Here is a 19,411-nt window from a genome sequence, read left to right as displayed (position 1 = left end):
GAAGGAAGGAAGGAAGGAAGGAAGGAAGGAAGGAAGGAAGGAAGGGAGGAAGGAAGGAAGGAAGGGAGAAAGGAAGGGAGGGAGGGAGGAAGGAAGGAAGGAAGGAAGGAAGGAAGGGAGGAACTGAAGGAGATGATTGGTTGCATGATATGAGGTCATGGGAGTTAGAAAATGACTACTAATGCAGAAATTTTTATAGAGTGATGAAGATACATTCAATCCACAGAGAAGACTATTGCACAAATGTGAACACAGTGTGCACAATCTGAATGTATAAATCCAACTGATTTGAACAATTTAAAAATGTTTCAATTTGGCTGTAAGAATTTCACATCAATCACACAGCATTCTGCCCCCATATGCTATTGGAAAAAGAAAAATTAAAACAAGGGAATAACATAACCAGTATTTTGACTGAAGAACATAGTTACTGAGTCATTCACATGTGCAAATCAATATCCCATGTATGTGTGATAAAGATACCATTTCAAAATAGCTCAACAATGAGTATTTATTAAGATTTTTTTGGAAAACAGGGTATACCCACAGTGGAATACTGCATGACCTACCACCTCCTGTATCTAGGAAAGAAATCTCACTTAAATCACAATGGCAACAAATAAATGACAAACATTCAACAGCCAGGGCAAACAGAATGTGAAGCATGTTAATTAGATGTCTTAGCAAATAAGAACACTTACATTGTCTGCACATTGATAAATAAATAGAAATTAATTCAGTCTCCACCATTTCAGGGATAGCTATTAAATATAAAATAAAATTGCTGGGGACAGGCGCAGTGGCTTACTTGGTTAATCCTCCACCTGCGGCACCAGAATCCCATATGGGCACTGCGTTCTAATCCCAGTTGCTCCTCTTCCAGTCCAGTTCTCTGCTGTGGCCCAGGAGGGCAGTGGAGGATGGCCCAAGTGCTTCAGCCCTGCACCCACATGGGAGACAAGGAAGAAGCACCTGGCTCCTGGCTTTGGATCAGTCTAGCTCCGCCAGTAGCGGCCATTTGGGGGGTGAACCAATGGAAGGATGAACTTTCTCTCGGTCTCTCCCTCTCACTGTCTGTAATTCTACATGTCAAATTAATAAATAAATAATCTTTTTAAAAAATGACCTTGCTGTTGTAGCCTTGATGGCCATCAGAGGTTTCATTTAAAGCATGATTCATTTTTACTCAATTTACTCCATTACTAACTCTGAGATGTAGAGAAACAGAAGGTTAGTGATGGAAACCAAGAGACCTCCTATTCGATGCTTCACACATCTACACCCCCAATGCTTGCACCTGGGCTGAGGTTACAACCAACAACAGGGATTCAGACCCTGGATTTTCACATGGGTGCCAGGACCAAGTTACATGAAGATTCACCACTTCCTTCTGAGGGCCCCAAGGACTCAAAAGTCCAGGTCAGGGGCCAAAACCAGAGCCAGAAATAGATGCCATGAGCTCAGATTGCTAGGCTAAGCATCCAACTAACAAGTCATTAATAAAGGAAAAATCCATTTTAGCTCCTTCATATATCTGGATTGCTACTCAGCCTGCATTCTTGGTTCTAAACCCTGAAAATGTGACAGGAAAACAAGTGGAAATTTTTAGGATCCCTTAGAACTTACTCTTTTCTTTAAGCCTTTTAAAGAATTCCTTTCTGGTCTTAAGAGAATAATGTAGCACTTGGGGAGGAAGATGCAGCCCAGGAGCCCCGCACTGGAGGCCAAGATGGAGAAGACCTCCACGGCCACCATGACCTTCCCCTTGGTGCTGTGGTAGACAGGCAGGAAGGTCACCCAGACACTGCAGAACACCAGCATGCTGAAGGTCAGGAACTTGGATTCATTGAACGTGTCAGGCAGGTTCCTGGCTAGGAAAGCCACAGTGAAGCTTGCCAGGGCCAAGGAGCCCAGGTATCCCAGCACACAGTAGAAGGCAGTGGCTGAACCCTTGTTGCACACCAGGATGATGTGTCCATGCTCAGAGTGTGCATCTGTGTCAATAAAGGGAGGAGAAGTCCCAAGCCAGATACCACAAAGAACCAGTTGGATCAGGAAACAGATAGGAATGACAGAGTTAGAAGCTCCTGATACCAGCAATCGCCTGATAGTTCTTCCAGGTTTTGTAACTTTGAAGGCAAGAATCACAGTGATGGTCTTGGCCAGCACAGTGGAAACAGCCACTGTGAACACAAGGCCAAATGCTATTTGCTGGAGGAGGCAGGTGGCTGTGTTGGGACGGCCAAGGAAGAGTAAGGAGCAGAGGAAGCACAGGAGGAGGGCAATGAGTAGGATGTAGCTGAGGGTCCTGTTATTGGCCTCGATGATGGGAGTGTCTCGGTGCTTCACAAAGACCCAGAGGACTGCAGCTGTGAGGACAGAGAAGCACAGAGCCATGCAGGTCAGAGCCATCCCCAGAAATTCCTCAAAGCCTAAGAAGGTCACCAGTTTTGGGAGGCAGTGGTTTCTCTCCAAGTTTGGGTACTCGTGATCTGCACACGGGATGCATTGTTCTGCATCTGTGGGGAAAAGCAAGATTCACGTTTCCATTTCACAATTTGCTCCTTTTTCCCTGTTCAGGAAAAGGGTCATAGTGAGTCCCTCCTGCTCTGATGTATACCAAGAAACACTAAAGGATATTTCTACATTCCTGACCCAGGGAGAATGCTTATCTCCTGTGGAAGAAAGTCTTTCAAGGAAGCTCCTTTGCACATGGGGCTCTGTGGTCTCATTCTGTCACTCTGAGTTTTTTTTTTTTTTTTTTTAGTGTTTGAATTTCTATAGAATGATGAATTTCCTGTATTTCATATGGGCATGAGATTCTTCCAAGCCCTCTTCTCTACAGTCCCCAGTGTCTTTCTCAGGAGGAGCCTTAGATTCACATGGGTTAGAATATTTTTCTGGGGTCATCAGTGTTAAGGTTTTTCTTACTTTTCCTCAGATGTTGACGACGTATATAAATGATATCTGATTCCTGGGACCTCTATAAATTTTTTCAGTACTCTAATTTCCTGCATGGACTCACCTTTTCATTCTTTCCATATAAATATTGTGATACTGTGATTGAATGTAAGAAAATTGTAGCTGGTTGTCTTTCTGAGGTAATATAGCCGTAAGTGGTATTTTCATGATGTCACTGAAACACACTCTTGTTAACCTGAAAGCATGGCTTTTTCACCTTTTTAGCTCATGTGAACACCACATTGGGCACCACATTGTCTCACTTGAAGTAGTGCACTTCTGCTGCTACAGCATGAGAGAAGTCATTAAATACAGGCCAGTTGGGGAATATGTTTCTTTTAATCAAATGTCCATTAAACAAACAAAAATAGGGTCAGTGTTGTGGCATGACAGGTAAAGCCACGACCTGCAATGCCAGCATCCCATATGACATTGTTTTGTGTTCCAGTTGATCAATTTCCATTCCAGATCCCTGCAAATAACCTAGAAAAAGCAGCAGAAGGTGGTCCAAGTAATTGGGACACCCACACCCATCTGGACAACCCAAATGAAGCTCCTGGCTCCTGGCTTCTGCCTGGCCCAGCCTGGGCCATTCTTTTCCTCTGGGGCATGAGCAATTACATTGAGGCTCTCTCTCTTTCTCTCCTGTTCTCTGAATCTTTGATTTTCAAATAAAATAAATCTTTTTTTAAAAAGCAAAAGAATGGTATTAGTAGGACTACACTTGCAGTAAGAGTCCTACTCGGTTTTTATCCTTGGTGTTCATGCAAGAATACAAGCTTCAGGGAATGAAGTTGTGATGTAGGAGGAAAAGCCACAGCCTGGGATGATGGCATCCCATACAGGCACTAGTTCATGTCCTGGCTGCTCCTCTTTTAAACCAACTGCATGCAAATGTGCCTGGAAAACCATCATAGGAAGGCCAAATACTTGTGCCTCTGCAAAACCTGGAAGAAGCTCTTGGTTTCCGGCTTTGGCCAGGCCCAGTTCAGACCATTACAGCTATCTGGGGAGGGAATCTACCTGATGGAAGATCTTCTCTGTCACTTTTCTCCCTCTCTGTTATGCTCTCCCTCTCTCTGTAACTGACATTGAAATGAAGAAATAAACATATTTGTGAAAAAAAAGAAAGATAATATAAGCATCTATAAAAATTTGAGGAATTCTCTCTTAAAATTCTTTTCAAGGTGTACCCTTTACTTTTTATAGAATATGTAGGTGCTTCTGGCATCTGGCTCAGAGATGCACTAGACACACATATGCAAATGTACATTGTACAATGGGTCAGTGTATGACACATTAATTTTCTTTTTTCACTAACTTACTGCATGTTGATTATTTTCACAAAACTTAAAGTCTTTTTTTGTTATCATCTTTTTACTGGAAACTATATAACTTGTTTGAAGTAACTGAAATGAAAACAATTCTAGAGCTAAGATTATGTGAACTGAAATATCCTTTCAGAAGAATTCAAATTATTATAAATATATTTATTATACATTGAATAGTGAAACTATTTACCAATGAGACTTAGTACATTTTCACATTTCTCAAAACAATTGGCTTTGGTATTTAACATTGCTTAAATGTTGGCCTTTTGCAAAGGTTTTTTTGTGTTACTAAGTTGGATTATTTTTAGGATGCTGTATCTCTATATTTACCTTGTTTGTTCTCTTACTAAATTATAAACATTCAAAGGACAAAGTGGTGGCATTCGTTATGTGTACTGCACACCATGCACAATGTCGAAGATGTAGCACAGAAAATAATACAGTATTCCCATCACAATTCATGTGAAGTAGAACCCTGCTCATCAGTTGTGTATGGAAAAGTTTTGATTTAAAGCCCTTTAGAAATCCAAAGGGAGCCTTAACAAACACAAAAATTATATTTCTTGTTTAGACATTAGGTCTCAGATTGAGACAGTCTCCTCCAGCACCAGATGGGAAAGAAGGATGCCAGATAGAATCAGTGTCAGAGTAGAACTAGAGAGGATGAGCATCACCAGACAACAGCTTACACATAATGAGATGGTGATAGTGAGCATACAACAACGGTATGGAAAGAGTGAATGAAGGTGTGCATGGAGAACAATAGGGCACTCTGATCCCAATGCAAATACTCTTGGTTTCCTTTTTATCAAGAGAGTTCAGAGACTGGAGTCCTCATAGGTCAGTTCTAGGGTTTTTACCTGTATGATTGGAAATGTCTCTCTCTGGACAAACAACACAAGTATAGCAGCAGACAGGTCTTCCTTCCTGTGGTATTTTCCTGAATCCTGGACCACACCTCTGGCTACACAAAGACTGAGGAGTCTGAGGGGGGAAGAGAAGTGATGGTCATTGTTTTATATGTCATTAGGCACTGTGATAGGATGACTCTATTTGCCTCATCACCCCCAAGGTCATCACTATGCCCTCCCTGATCTGTATCTCCTTGATTTTACCTAGACATCCAATTTGGAGTTTCTATGATTCTCATTCCTGGTTTATCAGCTGTCTAGCAAATATTATGAGGTACCTGATCACTTTAATTTCATTCATAACCACATCTATGCTAAGCATTTCTTTCTTTCTTGAATTGCTTCCTGTGAAATCTTTTCCATTCAGCTTTTAATGTGGTAATTATTTTGAGAATGTGTATGTCTGAGACTATTTTACATGCTTCTTTCCTTGATTGAGTAGATTTTACATGCCAGAAAAAATATCAAAAAATCAAAATGACTAGGTACAGTTCTGAATAACTACCTAGGAAAAGACAAGCCCACACAGAAATGGTGAGGAATGTTATAAACCATGGATTGTGCATTGATCTTCTTCTGGACTTCTAGACCCAGGGAGAGCAACAATTCTAGATTACCAAAGATTTGTAATATAATGTACAGCAGCTGTATAAAACAATAACAAAATTGTCTGGAGTATTTAAACAGCACAATAATGATAAAATTTTTTATCACAGCTAAGAGGTGCTATTCAGAAGAAAACCCGAACTGATTGGCAAACACAATGAAAATATAGAAAATGGGAATAGTTTCTACAAATACGTGATGGATAAGTCCACTCATAATTTATTTGTATTCATACTGCATCAAAACATAATAATGACTCTCACCATATGATTAAAATATCACTATGCTTATAAATATATATCTAATACATGAAGTTTTTTCACGTTATATAAATAAAAAAGTTGAAATAAAATTTTGGAATTTGTGTAGACGTGCATTTAGTAATTTTATGTCTACATATTGATCTCTATCTCTATTCCTTAACATTGCTCTTTCTAGTCACTCAACCTTTGGATGCATAAATATGCCCAGAATAAAAACAACAGTATCTAATACAAATGTGCACTTCTAATACACACTGGCTCATATATGTGTAAGCAACACCATATCTTTTGGAGCCAAGATGTGAAATGGGAACTGAATGCTTATTTAAAGTCTCACACATAATATCCTCTCAGACTCTCCTCAGACCCTCTGTAGGTATCCAATATTCCCATGAATTCACACCTCCATGAATGCAACAGGCCATTCTATCATTTCTTCATTGAGGACCAAGCTTTGATCATGTTTACTCTCAGAGGAAAACTCCCCGATTTTAATCATCAACTGAAATCCAGCAGGAAAGTTCACAATGTTGTGGATATCGTAGTGTGCCATATGGAATCTCGTTTCATGGAAGGAAACATCCTCCCCAGCACTGTTGGTAAATTGGATTTCCCTCAGAAGTGGATGAAGCTGGAGGGGAGGCACAATTGAAAAGGGAGAGAACATTCAGATTAGAGGTGGGAGGTGCACATGTACTGAGAAATCCTTGTCTCCCCTCCTCTCTATTTTCAGAGAGTCTATTTGGTGGAGGCTGACTTTGTCTGAATGGTCCCCATATTGTGGGTTCAAGTAATGAGAATTCTGCCTCTTCCCTATTAGAATGATGGGGAGTATCTGAATCCAAACAGAGAAATCACAGGATGTGTCCCACAGGGTGGCTGACCAAGAATGATTGGTTAGAGGATTGGGAAAGCTCATCTTAGTTCTTCCACATGAGAACAACATGGCTTTATATGTGAAATACCTTGATTGTTGTGATGGTTCTACAGGATAGTACACTTCTAAAAGTTTAACCCATTCCTCCAAAAAGAATGATATCTGTTCTTTGGCAAAATAATGGATGCAACTGGATACCATTATTCATTGTGAAATGTACTAATTCCATAAAGAAAATAGCATATAGTTTTTTTTGGTAATAGGTACTACATAATATAGCATGGAAAAAAAAATCCACAATGTATAAAAATGAAACTGACATCTCTGGGTTCGATTTGATTTGTTTATGACCCATGTGTAAATTCCTGTGTAGCTGTGGTATTTCTACTTTTCACTTCTGGAACATTATGATTTGTGTGGTATTAAACCCTACTTTTCACTTCTGGAACATTATGATTTGTGTGGTATTAAACCTGTGATTTAAAGTTAATTGAAATTAAAAGGAAATTAGTAAAGGAATTAGAGGGGATTAAGATATGAAAGGAAAAAACAACGGTTATCTTCTTAGAATTGTATCAATGAGCCAGCACTGAGGCTCAATAGGCTAATCCTCTGCCTGTGGTGCCGGCACACCGGGTTCTAGTCCCGGTTTGGGTGCCAGATTCCGTCCTGGTTGCCCCTCTTCCAGTCTAGCTCTTTGATGTGGCCCGGGAGTGCAGTGGAGGATGGCTTAAGTCCTTAGGCCCTGCATCCCCATAGGAGACCAAGAGAAGCACCTGGCTCCTGGCTTTGGATCAGCACAGCGCGCCGGCTGCAGCAGCCATTGGAGGGTGAACCAATGGCAAAAGGAAGACCTTTCTCTCTGACACTCACTGTCCACTCTGCCTGTCAAAAAAAAAAACAAAACAAAACAAAAAACAAACAGAATTGTATCAATGAAATACATGAAATCTGTTCTTTTATATCAGTAAATTTCTCTTTAATTTAACAAAATTTAAGCTGACCTTGTGGTGCAGCAGGTGAAGCCACTGTGCACAGTGCCCAGCAACCCTTTGAGTGCTGGTTCAAATTCCAGCTGTTCTACCACTGATTCAGCTTTCTGCTAATGTGCCTGGGAAAGCAGCAGATTAGGGTCCAAGAGCTTGAGCCCCTGCGCTCACATGGGAGACATGGTTGAAGCTCCTTTATCCTGGCTTGTCCTGGCCTAGTCCTGGTCCTTGCAACCAGTGGGGAGTGAATCAGCAGATGCAAAATCTGCCTTCTCTTTCTTTCTCTGTCTCCCTCTCGCACAGTGACTTGGTTAAACGAATTAGAAATCCAAGCATAATTTTTCTTAATAAACATTTTGCAAAGTCTGCTTGTACATCCCTGGCTGAACCTGATAGTTCTAAACTTTAAAAATATGTATGTTTTGTATGTGCAGGTCCATTTGTATAGCAATTTCACCTCAGTGGATTTTAACAGTAATATGCAAGATTTTTATTTGACTCTCTGCACTTTGACTCTTTTTTGTTGAGAATACAGGTACCTTTTGAGATGATAGGGGAAATATTTTATAACCAAAAAGATAATTAAGAATACCCTGATGGTAGTTATGATCTGAACAGTGTGTACTAGCCCTTACTTTCTGAGTCTCCTGATGCCTTTGTGGGATGACCAATTCTTTAAACAACTATCATCATGTCTTCACTAACGTGAACCAAGAACTTCATACATAACAATAATCTTATCTTTGTAAACATTCTTGGCCAATATACTTACTTTTCTAATTATGAGGCTACCAAATCACAGCTGATATGTCAATTATTATTGTACATGAACACAGAAGTTACATAGACAAGTAAACATGCTGATGTCCATTTACATATATATATATATAGTATAGATTATATGTATTTCTTCTGTGAGACATTAAATTTATTTGATTTACTAAATAATTTGATCAGTATATTTTCCTGTACATGCATGGAGACATTCCTAATTGTTCTACAATGGGTATTAGATTTATGTAAGCCAGAGTTAAAATCCAGACAAATCCATGTATATCCCAGTGGGTGTACCCTGTGCTTATGTGCATGCTTAGTGATCTTGTATATAATAATAGGTTCACAGCCCCTCCTGACTGCTTGTGTCAGGTTTTCTGTATGACATCACTTCCTGGGTTAGAGTCATTTTATGATATAACGTTGACCCCACTTCTTCTATTTTTTTTTGTTGTTGTTTACAGGAAGAGTGGACAGTGAGATAGAGAGAGAGACAGAGAGAGAGAGAAAGGTCTTCCTTTTGCCATTGGTTCACCCTCCAATGGCTGCTGCAGCCAGGGCACTGCGGCCAGTGCACCACGCCTATCCGAAGGCAGGAGCCAGGAGCCAGGTGCTTCTCCTGGTCTCCCATGGGGTGCAGGGCCCAAGCACTTGGGCCATCCTCCACTGCACTCCCAGGCCACAGCAGAGAGCTGGCCTGGAAGAGGGGCAACCGGGACAGAATCTGGCACCCCAACTGGGACTAGAACCCCGTGTGCCAGCGCCGCTAGGCGTAGGATCAGCCTATTGAGCTGCGGCGCCGGCGCCATTGACCCCACTTCTATTTTCCCCATCAGCATCTCACAGAGGGCATGGGCTACAGCGTACAGCATTATAGAGGAGATATCTGCTGTGGGAGACACCATAGTCCATATTTCCTGGCTTTGCAATCATTCCAAAAGAAAATATAGTTTTGATCATTACCTTCTTCCTAGTCCTTGTAATGAGCTGTATTAAGATATTTTGCAGCATTTCATTGTACGGTGAGAAACATTATTCTTCTATGATCTGTCATTATAGAGTCTGAATTGAAAATGTTACATGGAGCTAAATTCACTCCTTAGAGAAAGGACAGTCTCTTCAACAAATGCAGACATTTGGATTTCCACATGAGGAGATTTGAAATCTGATTGCTACCTTACACCCTATACAAATATTAATTCATCATTTTTTCAAGGATCTAAGCCTAAAACCAAAAACCATCAAACTACAAAGGCAAGCACTGGGGAATCACTGCAGGACATGTGCATAATTACTTGGATAAGACCCCAAAAATACAGGCAATAAAGGTGACAATAGACACATGGGATTACAAAAGACACATTCATCAAAGTGAAGATACAACTTACAGAATGGGAGAAAATATTTGTAAAATATTCATCTGATAAAGTACTAATCTCCAGATTGTAGAGGGAGTTCAAGAAACTTAACAACCACATTAACAACATTCCTAGTAAGGAATGAACTTGGGCCGGTGCAGTGGTCCAGCAGGTTAATACCCTGGCCTGAAGCACCAGCATCACAAATGGCATTGATTGGAGACCTGGCTGCTCCACTTCCAATCCAGCTCTTGTTATGGCCCGGGAAAGCAGTAGAAGATGGCCCAAGTTCCTTGGCCCCTGCACCGCATGGAAAACTCAGAAGAAGCTCCTGGCTCCTGGCTTTGGATTGGCACAGCTCCGGCCATTGCAGCCAACCAGAGAATGAACCATCGGATTGAAGATGTCTCTCTCTCTCTCTCTCTCTCTCTCTCTCTCTCTCTGCCTGTCCTCTCTCTGTGTAATTCTGACTTTAAAATAAATAAATGAATCTTTAAAAAAAAGAAATGAACCAAAGACATGAATGGGCATTTTTCAAAGGATGAAATACAAATGGCTAAGAGAAACATGAAAAGATGCTCAGGCCACTAACCATTAGGGAAGTGCCAATAAAAACTACAGTGAGATTTCACTCCACCCCACATAGCATGAATATTATCCAAAATGTGAAAAATAACAAAGCCTGGAGAGGATCTGGAAAATAAGTACCTCAATAAATTGTGATGGAAAAGATTGTAAGCTGGTACAACCATAATGGAAGATAGTAGAGTGATTATCAGAAAACCAATACTAGTTGTACCATATGGTCCAGCTGTCCACACCTGGGAATGTATTCAAAGGAAATGAAATCAGCACATGAAGTAATCACCTATACTCCCATGTTTATAGCAGCTCAATGCACATTAGCTAAGATGTGGAATCATCTAGATGTCCATCAACTGATGACTGGATGAGGAAATGTGACATATACACATACATATATACATACATGTACATATATATAATACATGCACATATACATATGTATAGTGGAATATTATTCAAACATAAGAAAGAATACTTGAGATTTAAAATCGGAGATCATTACAGTAAATTATATAAGCCAGACCTAAAAAATATCAGTTTTTGTCTTATTTGTGCTAGTTAATATATAGAGTATAAAAATGTGTTGATGTCATATCATTGGCTATATAATATTAATATTGCTTCACTGTATCATATCATGTTAATGACAATATTCTCCTCTTTTACATGTTAAAAAATTGAGTTCACATGTTAAAAAAATTGAGTTGGGGATACTGAGCTCCTTTGGGATACTAGTAATGCTATGCACTGAATTTGGGTGTTGATTATGAGTGTGATACAACAACAAAAACTCATTTATCTGTAGATTATGTGCATTTCTTAGTATATATACTGTCTTTAAATATTTTCAACATGTTCCATAGCAGAAAATGTTTTTTAAAATGTTCAAGAAGAGATAACAAATCCTCCACACACAGATAACTATTACAGATGTATCTATGCCCAGTCTGTTGTGAAAGAACCCACTCTCCATTATACCTGATCATGGCAATCTCAACATGAAAACATGTACATGTGAACTTGCAATAAAAATACCTCAGGATGCCATCAGGTGTTCAGTGCATGTCCTGTTCTGGGAGATGTTTACCTGCCATGGAAGAATCCTAGGTTGAGCTGCATCTGCTGGAGATCCCTTTTCTATTTGCTCTGAAAGCATCTTATGGAGGGCATGGGCCACTGCATACACAGCATTGTAGATGAAATAGCTGGAGTCAGATATGGTCAGCATGTCAATGCGTCCCGAGAAAAACTCAAAGGAAGCATTTGGTGGGCAGAGTCCAATTGTTCCACAAAGTGACCCAGGAGGTAAGCAGTGAAAAGCATGAAGCCATAGTTGACTGAGGAAGAAATCTTCTGGGTAGTGGGAAGGGTCAACTGTCCTGAAAAAATGGTTGAGGCCAGGGATTTCTTCCTTGTAATGTGAAAATGAGAAGCCTCCATGGAAAGAGTGCAGCATCTGTTGTGTCTCGAGCAGAACAATCTCCCACTTTGCAGCCATGATCCACACCTTCCCCAGGGTTAAATAGTATTTGCTTAGAATTTCCATGGTGTAGAGACTCCTCACATCACCATATAGAATATGCACATTTGCTGATAAAATTCGGATCTCCGCTAGGAAATATATTTCAGTTTTTTTATACCTTTTCTTAGTGTCAGGGAGCTTTATTGCATAGGCCAAGCAGACATCTTTCTTTACCATCTCGGCTAAAATATCTTGAAGGAACTGCTCTCCTTTCAGATCATTAGATACAAAGATCACCACCCAAATCCAGCCAAAATGGAGCAGCAATGAGAGCATTCCACAGATCAGAGAGTTGTCACTAGTGGCCATCTGATAGAGTGATGGAAACTTGTCTCTCTCACTTAGCATGGGATCATAGGGGCCATAAGTGATCTGAATAGAAAGAAAACCATTATGATCTAACTTTTGCAGGTAAAGAAGGCCAATTTCTACCATCTGGGCTTAGAGAAATCCATGCTTCAATGCCTATTGCTTTCAGGAGGAGAAATGCATATCCTCATTTATAGCATGAAAGAATATGTATAAGATACCTATGTATCTTCATATTCATCCAAAGGAAGAAGAGAGCAAGGATTTTGGACAAGGACATTGTACTTTCTCACTTCTCACCGCATGTCACATGTGGGGAGCAGCCCACACTGCAACTGGTGTTAAATGTTACCTCTGAGACAAACAACCCCTTACTCTGTTAATCACTTCATAGTTTGAATTTCATTTGTTTTCACAGCATAACCTAAATTGCCTTGAATAATTCATTCACCTACCATCTCTGAGTTTTGGTAAAGTTGCTTTTCAGACCAGAATCTTCCTAAGCTATTCCAGTTTAGCTTGAAGTTATTTTGCACAGATTGCTACCTGTTTGAAGTGGTGTCCTTTAAGAATGCTGGAATTGCAGACCCTTGGAGGCAGCTGATCAAATTATGTACTTGGTTCCTGAAACCATTTTTGAGATTTTAATTTAGTGCTGGTCCCTCATTCTCAACACAGACAGCACCAGCACCATAGTGGGTATTTGGTGACTAAACTAGTGAATGTGTGTACACTGTCTGCCTCTCTTTGTTTCTCAGTCTATCAAACACACTTTAAGATTAAATCACTGTGTTGACATGGAAAGTGACCTGGGAGCCCTGTGAAAGAATCTGCTGAATGTGATGAAGTCAGGATTTGGATGAAGTCAGGATTGGGATAGGGAGAGGGTGAATCTCACCTAAATGCAACTCAGCACCAAACACTCTTTGATGAACTTTGGGACTGTCATGGTCCTCTGTGTGCTCCAAATGAAAGCACAGGCTAGTGATTTATATACACATGTCTAACATGGAGTCATCCTAGGACATGTCTGTGCTGTGGGTATTTCCTGTGAATAGTCAACAATCAACATTCCCAGCAGGTGGGGATGGATACATTGGCCCAAGCTGGATCTGGGGGGAGGCTCTCAGCTTCCACTGCTCCTTCCTTTTCTCACAGCCAAAAGAGATCTCCAGAATCTCTTTCAACTAACAGTGTATATGTCATGTGGCTTCCAATGACCCTTGCTTCAGGTATGGCAGATCTGGTGGCAGATGGAAATATTTACAACCCATTTACCTGTGGGGTTTTGTACAGCTCCAACATCGTTCCAATTTCAGCCGAAAATGCTGATGTGGTTCCAGCAATGATGGCAACTGTCTTGCCTTGTGTCTGGCAGGTGTAGTTAGGGATGAGATAATGCTTTCCAGTCAGCCAGTGCAGAGTGCTCCTCAGGGTGAACTGGCCACTGGTAACAGAATTGTAGAGCTGGAAACCCAGGGTCAGGTTGGGGAGGAGCTGGGGGTCCTTATTGATCTCCTGGATGGCAAAGCGGAAGGCCAGCACGTATTGGTAGTTCTTCCACAGCCACCTAAAGAGAGGAGCAACATCAGGGAGATGGGTGAGGCCAAGGAATTCAGAGCAACACCACAGCCATGCCGTGAAGCAGCAATGGTCAGACTCAGACTGTTACTGAGTGGTGCCTCAGCTCTGGCACATGGAAGAGGTCTGAGTGAAGTCTCAAGGGTTCTAGAAGATCATGGAATGGCCATTGGACTCCTCTGAAGCAAACTTTGTCCATGATCACATTCACCTTCCCGAACCCTTCCGGAAAGCCTTGATGTGTCCCAACATGGGATTATACTTCTACTTAGGGATGGAAAGCAAGAGACAAGCATCTCTCTTTTCAGTAACTTCTAAAATAGTTGAACACCATCTGGCTTGTCAGTTACCCAAGTGTTTTTCAACATCTCTAATCTATTCACCAAAGCCATTTTTGTGAACCCTTTCTGTAATTTTCCACTTAGTATACCAACACTCACAGAAGCATTTTCATTCAAATATATGTTCCTTGAAAATGAGCATTTTATTAAGAAGGTCAAATTGGTAGAATATTTACAAGGTTCACTTTATTTTTATTCACTGTTTTCCTCATTCACTGAAATCTCTTTTAACATTTCACATTTTATTCTTTAACATTCTCTGCATGTTTCTATAAAGCTTAAGCAAAATTATGAGTTCTTGGGATTTAGTAATGGCTCTCAAATATTAGCTGTCTTAGAGTGTTATGAATGTTTTCTTTTCACACAATGGATACCTTTGCTCCTCTTCTTGGAAATTTTTTTCCTTATTTTTACAATTCATCCATAATTTCAATGTCAAGAAATACATACTTGTCAATAGTTTATGTGGAATTTCATAAATTTATGCAATTGTCTGTTGTTTAGGTGCATTGATTCATGTGTTTGAATGTTGAGCTTTATAGATTGTCATTTCAATATGTTAAATTCATGAAATATGTTTATGCAATTTATAAAATACAATGTTTGATTTAAGGTTAGTACATTTATTCTCAAGATTCATACAATTTTGTATTATTATTACATACAAAATTTGAAACTTTATTTTTTTACCTAAAATAGTCAAATTTTGTTCTATTCAATGAATGGTTGATTCAAAAAGTTTTTTATTTCATAAACAGGGCTTACTTGTTATACACTAAGTAGACCCATCAAAAAATCTGACACTGAAGACTGTTCCATACTTACTTTTACTTATTTGAATGGAAGTTAGGAGCATTAAATTGAAATGTTTCTTGCTGATATCAATAGAGTGAATACAAAATGTCCATTTCTCACTCTGCAGTAGTGGAGAGCAAGCAGAAAATGGAAAGGGAAGGTTGTGAAAAGCAAAAGAACAGAAGGAACTCCAGCCCTCTCTTATCTGCATTCCTGCAACTTCTGTATATTTATTCTTTAGAATTCTCAAGCACAATTAAACATTCACAGATACAAGCACAAGTACAATCTGACAGTCCGAAGCACAGTTGACACATAACTCAATGTTGGACTTACCAATTAACTGCCATCTTATCCATTGGCCTGGATAAAAAAGATAACTGGATCATGTCTGATTCTGGTTCCAGGAAGTAAAGGGGGAAAAACCCACCCAGTACCAGGTCTCCATCTCTGTAGACACTTGGTCTCATGGAATTATAACAGTTCCTGGGAGGTATGTCCTGTGAACTGTATAAAGGATTCAGGAGTAGGTTGACAAAAATCACTGAAAACAGCAAGTCAAGTGAACCCACCGTAAAGTTAAAGGCCCAAACCTCTGTTGATATTAGGAGAAAATGGTCTGGATTATGTCTTCTATCTCAGTTCTCTGAGGAACTGCAGGGAGAATAGAGCTCTGTGTAGGGCAAAGCTGATCCCAGTATAGCTATACGCACTAAACCTGTAGACAGTGTGTGCTAGTCTATTGAGTCACACAGGGACACAGCCAAAATCACAAGGAAGACATTTCAAAGGGAGTCACAGGGCTGAGGCCTTGCCTTAATGTCCCTGTGATCAGATCAGCTCTGGTTTCTATATATTTACTTTGTTTCATTTCTGTCCCAATCAGGAACTCATAGCATCACCCCACCCTGAGGCTATGCACCTGCTACTCTCCATTAAGGAGAAAAACTGCTTTGGAAAAACATGCTTTGGACTCTCATTCCTCCCTAGGGCATTGCTGGGACAGAGCTCTGTAAACTTTCATGCACACGGGCCAAGAGTTGTTAGGTTAGTCTAGTATTTTCATGGTTTTGGCAATTGTAGAAATAATTAGTGTTGGAATAAAAAAATACTCAGTTTCATCATGTCAAATAATTCTTTATCAAGAAGGTGAAGGGTCACATTCACCACTTATGACCCTATATGTACCTCAGGAATTCTCTTCATGGCTGTGCCTAATATCTCTCCCAGGCCTGTAGTACTTTAATGGAGAAACAGTCTCATGAATTGCAAATAAGTATATCCAGACAAGAGCAGTAGTTCATTCCTGCATTTACACTTATATATAATCTTATGTAATCTAATTGTGTTCAATATGCTTCAAAATACAGTAAAGTTTTGCACCATATAATTAAGCCCTTCAGAATGTATATAGGAATATATACAGCACCTGTGTTTTGCGTGTGTGTGTGTGTGTGTGCATGCTTCTTTTATCTTAAATTGCTTCTAACCCATGTGTTAGCTTTGTTCCTAATTTTCTCTCAGCTGCTGATAGAAAGTTGTGCATTTGCTGATGACATGTGTGAGAAACATTGTATTGTATGCATACATGTGAAATGAGAATTGAATGCATATTTAAAATTTCATACTTCATCTCCTCTCACCTCACCCTCTTTCTAATTCTTCTCTTGGAACGACACCTCCTTGAATGCAGGAGGCCATTCTATCATCTCTGCATTTTGATGACCAAGCCTTGGTCATGTACACTCTTGCAGGAAAACTCTCCAATTTTAGCCAGCAACCCAAGACCCAGAGGAAAATACACACACTCTGGATATCATGATATGCCATACAGTGCTGTGATCATAGGAGGATTCTTCATCCCCAGTAATGTTTGCAAATGGGCTTTTCCTTGGAAGTTGTTGAAGCTGAAGGACAGGCATAATTGGAAAGAAAGAGAACCATCAGATGAGAAGTGGGAGGTGGATGTGTACTCAGCAGTTCTCATTTTTCCTCAATCTCCCTATCCTCAATGTTTCTTTTTGGTTGAAATTAGTTTTTTGTTGTTTGATTTTTGTGGCCACCATGTCATAGGTTCAAATGACGAGAAGTGTCTTTCCATGAACCCTCCTAATGAAATGGGAATTTTCTTAACACAATCAAGAGAGGTGTATGATGTATTTCAAGGGTGGCTAGGGTATGGGCTCTTTGCAACTCATCCCAAAGATTTGGTTATATCTTTATGAAAGCTATATCTAGTTCTTCAATAACATATGCAAACATGGGTTTACAGGTCCCTATGATTTTTGTGTAGGTCACACATATAGTGGTAGGTTTATTTTAAAATTCTATGTAAGTACAGTAAATGAAATTCTAGCTCAATTTTGGTTCAACAAATACAAATCTATCCATAGACTTTTCAGAAGTAAGAACAGAAATTAGATGGTGTAATAAGCTCTGAGTTTTTTTACATATGGATATTTGCCTTTTTCCTAGACTTTAATCTCTTCAACTAATTTAATCTGTATGTCCCATGAGTTACTAAATCTATTCTACATATAAGTGATGGATTCAGATAATGTAGAATAAAATCCAGACAAATCCATGTTGCTGTGGATTCGTTCTGAGAGGAGTGCGGTGGGGGCAAGAGGCGCAGAGTCACCACACAGACACCAGGTGTTGGGTGAAAACAGGCCAGAGGTGAGCAGCCTGCAGACTCATTTATTTCAGTTGTTACAGCAGCTTATATAGCCAAGGCAGCCAATCTGGTCAAGGAGTGGTTTATGCCCTAACCAATCTCAGCCTGTTGCCAGACAGGCTCCATTGCCAGGTGGGTTCTGAAGCCATTCCTGAGTAACTGACACTCACTTGCCAGTGGCCATCTTGACATGGCCTTCTTATTCCACCACATTTCCCCCTTTTTGTTTATTTTTGAGCAATGGGAGACATGATCCTTGAAAATACCATTGTTGACCCTTTCCATGTGGTCTCCCTAGGTGGCTGTGCCTCTCTTAGGTTGTCCCCAGGGGATCTTACCCATCATTGACTAACCAGCCCTCAAAATGGGAGAACACAGGAGTGCTTGCTCAGATGGGGGTAGAATGAGGAACAATGGTAATCAGGAATGGCATGACCACACACAGGCTGTGGGCCATTTGAGTGGCTGACCTGAGCTAAGTGGGGTATAAAGCAGCAGCAGATGTGGCTGTGGGCAGGGTAGGATGATAGGGCATCAGCTTTACAATCAGTGCCAGGTGCATCTGCTAACAAGGCAGATTCTCAATTGCTCAGCTGGTTCTGGTTGACCATCAGTTGCAGCCTTGATGTTTCTGCTGGTACCCAAAAAGGCTGTCTCTCATTCTCTGGAAAGACACAAGCATATCCTCAGCCCTTTGTTAGCAGAGGGTGTTGTCCCTTCCATTCTCCAGTCAGTGAGTCTTTCCACCTAACCACAGGTGCTGGAGTCTGGGATGGAGAGAATCCCCAGTGTTTATAAGCTGGGATGACCCTTTGGGAATCAAAGTAATCAAAAGTAAGAAAATTGGGCATGTTATGAGGGCTAGTGGAGGGCTCTATGTGTCCCTTTTCCAATTGTTCCTGTACCAATTCTCTAAGGATGCCAAATTTGGATTGTAATATTGGCTACTGCTCTACCTAGATGTTTCCTGTTTTTTCTCATTCAATGGGGATTGGGCCTGGCTTTTGTATGAGGTGAGAAGTGTGTTCTATGGGGGTGAATCTTACTTGTAGGCTCTCCATCAAAGCTGTTGGCTCATGGAGATTTGTGATCCACAGTAAGAACCACTTGCATTTGTGAGAGAACATCTCTCCCCCATAAGGTCATGGAAACCTCAGCAATTAGTGGAAAGATGGTTCCTGTATCTCCACAGTCATCTCACCAAGTTACAGGCGTGATGACCTGATCAGCCAATTTTAATCCTCCAATGCCTTGGAGGTTGGGCCAAGGGAATTTTCTTCCAATGGTGCATTTTCCTTGCATTCCTAGCTTTTAAGACAGTGGAATCCACCCCCATATCAATTAAACCCAAAAAGGCAATATCATCAAAGTATAGGGTCAATTTTTGCCTCAGATTGAAGATGGGCATCGACCAGTTAATGGTGGTGGAACTCCCACTTACCTGCTGGGCCGAAGGCTGCCCCACTGGGAGTTTAAAGGCTTGGTCTTGCAATATCTTTCCCAGTGAAAGCCTTTTTAAAATCTGGAACAC

General features: G+C 40.4%; 1 pseudogene; it reads right to left on the bottom strand.

Annotated features, from left to right (window-relative positions):
- Nucleotides 1–308: 308 nt before the first annotated feature.
- On the bottom strand, nt 309–12,354 carry LOC100353130 (vomeronasal type-2 receptor 116-like; annotated as a pseudogene).
- Nucleotides 12,355–19,411: the final 7,057 nt, after the last annotated feature.

The sequence above is a fragment of the Oryctolagus cuniculus genome, chromosome 16 (genome assembly GCF_051225735.1).
Source record: "Oryctolagus cuniculus isolate XC-2025 breed Fujian yellow rabbit chromosome 16, ASM5122573v1, whole genome shotgun sequence".
NCBI lineage: Eukaryota > Metazoa > Chordata > Mammalia > Lagomorpha > Leporidae > Oryctolagus > Oryctolagus cuniculus.
Note: the sequence above shows the minus strand (reverse complement) of the source record. Positions and strands in the feature narration are given on the sequence as shown.